We start from the raw sequence: 3,978 nt of genomic DNA on the forward strand, positions 1-3,978 counted from the left end.
AATCAGAGATGTTGTTATTGGAGCGATTGCACCAATCAGAAGCCGATCAGCGATGTTATGACTATTCCCAAATGGCGGTGAAATAATGACCGTGGACTGATGACGAACAGTTAAAACAATACCAGCAAGGCGTATAATGAACAACCAGGGACCGGTAGTACTTGTCTATAGAAGACGTTTTTCTGTCTTTCACCACATTAATAAGATGGTTAGTTTCCTCCTTGCTCCAAAAATGTGAAGTTTTGCATGCCGCCATGTTTTCAAAATCAATACTTCCTGTCAAAAACCCAATTCCATTCGAATGGAACATGCGCAGAACACAAATCAATATCCCTTCCGATGGGGATATCCCTATAGACCCAATATTCATGTTAAAAAAGGAGTAACCCAGGGGTAATTGGGTTTTTAAAAAACGGAATATGAGCATGATCAGGTTTTTCAAAAGGGTTATTGATGTTTACATGACAACCGGATTATTGCTAATATTCAGCTTATTCAGCAGGGTTATTTGACTGCATGTAAACGTAACCAAAGCTTATACATCTTTGCATAACGTATACTGACCTACATTGGGATGGTTTATGAATAAAATATATCAAAGTCACCTCGCGCATCCTTAGTTTTTTCTGGATGCTATATCTATATATCGATATAAAATTTTTATTTGAGAAAAAGAGAGGTTTCTTTTATGAATAAAGAGCCCAGCACAAGCGGAACAGCGTTTGCATGGAACACTCTGAGTAATGTAATGAGATCCAGTACAGCGGCTCTGCCATGGACGTACTTTTGGAAAGCTCATACATTAAAAAAAAATTGTTGAGTCAGTCAGGAAGGTAATATCAATACTTTATGTTCATTATTGAGTGCAGAGACGCGGTGTTGTATGCCGGAGTGCATTACATCGAAAGGTGCTTTCGATTTATGACTGTGGACGTTTCAAAGGAATAATCTAATAAAGAGCAAGTGAAGTGCAACTGGCGGGGGAGACAGCGCACAAACTCTGGGTTTTTGTGTGATGCGGAAGAAACAGGAGTTGATTTCAACTGATTGAGGTTAATGCAAAAATTCAAGGATTCACAGCAGTGGCTACTAATAAGGTATATTTGCATATCAATACGCTTCAGGTATGATGTTTCTAATCATCCCGAGAAGTGTCCAAGTAGCTTATAACACCTGCAGATGCTATTTTTAAGTAGACAGCCATTGAAGTGGCATCTTTGCTTGAAAAACAAAAATACAAGGTGTCGTTGTCAAGGTTTTGTTTACCTAAACGGGAGAGCTATTATGGGATCAAGAAGATGTGTTGTGCTGGGTTTAATTAGCTTCTGAAGACGACCATATGGCAGACCCGTCATTCGCATGTTTGCATCCATCGAACTTCAAAGACAATGTGAAGCCTTCCGTGTGCGTTCTTTTATTTGTGGGTCGCGGGGGGGGGATGCTGGAGCCTATCCCAGCTGTTTTTATTATGACACTGTTGTTACCGCAATTCCAACATTGGTTGTGTTGCAGCACTGGGCCAGCTAGGGTCATAGGTCACAGCTCCATATGTTTATTATCTCACTGAGCACAGTTTGTAGCCTTTATAATGAGACTGTTGGCTTCTCTGTACATCTGTATTTAACCGCACAGTGGGGACCCAAGGGGGGGTCCGCACGTACAATAGTTTTTAAACGCTTGTTAGCAGACATGCACACGTGCCGCGTTTAGCTCGTGAAAGTCTTTTATGAACTTTGAAATATTTGCCGTAATGAACAGAGCTGGGAATGTTTGTATGCAACTTGGAACGGAGACTAGAAATGTCGCTAATATCAGTCTTTCTTCCATCTCCATGCTGATAATGAAGAGGAGCAATACGATCCACGGTATCGCTGATTTATTATGGCAGCGGAATGCAGATTTCAACGACACACGGCACAATGAAAGGTTCGTTAGTGACCCCCCCTCCCTCCTCAGGAATGCTTTGACACTGATTGGGACAGACAGCATCATTAAAATACAGCCTGGCATGCGATGAGCACTGACAAATGTGGTATGGAGAAATCAGTTAATAAATCACGCTTGTTAGTGTGCTTGATTGTGATTAATAATTCATTATTTTCAAAATAATCTGTTCATTTGCATCCATCAAAACACATCAATTAGCAAAGGCAATTTGCTTTTCTGGTGTAATGTAAATTGACAAATGCTCAGATTTTACTTTTCATGGGTGAAACTTTGCATGTCGGATTGCAATTTGCATAATTGGATGGGCCATAATCATCCAATTTAAATATGTTCAATGACTTTGTCTTTTTTTCTTTGCATAGTATTCTTGACTCAGTGGGAGATGATTGCGCAGGAGCAGGAGGATTTATTTTTACGCATCTCACATAATCTTTACTTTCAATCAGCAACCTTTTCTTATTTGTCCAGTCTTTACTCTCTGATGTCAAAGGTCAACAACCACAAAGCTGCACTTTTAAATAGCTGGCCAAAAGGTCAAACATCCGTTTATGTCAAACTATCAAGGCTCTCATTTATTTCCTTGAAACACATGCATGCACGGAACAATTTGTGACTTGTAAGATGCACAATATCTTTATTTTTCCAACTTTCTGCTTCTTAAAACCAATAAGGTAATGATAACGTTAGATTAAATCGAGGACTGGAAGAAGGACTTGATCCAATTAGCATTTGACCAAGTGTACCTAGTGATTAGTCTAATTAAATATCATGACATTACTTGTCCAACATCACTACTATCAGGAGAACCAGAGTATAAAGCGGAGGGAGCTACTGGCTGAGCATGGCCCAGCAAGGTGCACAGTAGTCGGGCACATGCTCAGAGCAGTCGATGTGCTGCTATGGATGTCAGGAGAACCAGAGCAGAAGGAGGAGGGAGCCAATGTTCTGGCCCAGCAAGGTGCATTGTATTCAGGCACACGCTCCGAGCAGCTGGTGTGCATTTCTTTTAGCACCCGGAACGTTTGTTCCGGAGAACAACGGCATGAGCGGAGTGAGCCCCTTTGTCAGTCAAAGTCTCTTTGTGTCTCTTTGGGTGGAGGATCACAGGGGTGCTGGAGCCTATCCCAGCTGTTTTTGGGCGAGAGGCGGGGGTAAACCCTGAACTGGTGGCCAGCCAATCACAGGGCACATATAGACAAACAACCATTCACACTCACATTCATACCTATGAACGTATGAGCCAGGCATAATCATAAAACCTAAATAATAAGAAATAATAACAATAAAAACTCACAGCACGGCGGTCGAGCGGTTAGCACGCAGGCCTCACAGCTAGGAGACCCAAGTTCAATTCCACCCTCTGCAATCTCTGTGTGGCGTTTGCGTGTTCTCCTCATGCTAGGTTAATTGGCGACTCCAAATTGTCCATAGGTATGAATGTGAGTGTGAATGGTTGTTTGTCTATATGTGCCCTGTGATTGGCTGGCCACCAGTCCAGGTTGTACCCCGTCTCTTGCCCAAAGACAGCTGGCATAGGCTCCAGCCCCCCCGCGAATAAATAAAAACCATTTAAAGATGTCTGACGTAATGCATTCATGATTTTTCTGACATTTTGATGATGTACTTAAAAACTATACATTCCTGATTGTACCCGGGCACGCCCATAAAAGGAAGTCACCAGCTGGCGAGCATTCAGGGCCATCCCTAACTTCTTCAGGGCTCACATCTAAATGTGCAAACCTCATTATCTGAAGCTTTGGCATGGTTTAACACGAGAGTATAACATTCTTACTGCATTTATAGGTCAGAAAAGTGCAAAAAGGATAATGGGTCCCCTTTAAGACTTTGATCAGGTGTATGTAAGCAGTTGAACGTTTGCTTTCTGAATGAGGAGTCGTAATTGCCTGACGTAGAAAGCCATTAGCGCCATCAATGTAAACGCTGATGCTCTTTTCACATTTGCATGCATGACCTACTTGAGTGCACTTAACCATCTGAAGTCACCTTAACAGAATATGGAAATGCAACCTT

This window comes from Doryrhamphus excisus, linkage group LG11 (assembly GCF_037039965.1).
Source record: "Doryrhamphus excisus strain RoL-2023G ecotype Guam linkage group LG11, RoL_Dexc_Guam_v1.1, whole genome shotgun sequence".
Taxonomy (NCBI): Eukaryota; Metazoa; Chordata; class Actinopteri; order Syngnathiformes; family Syngnathidae; genus Doryrhamphus; species Doryrhamphus excisus.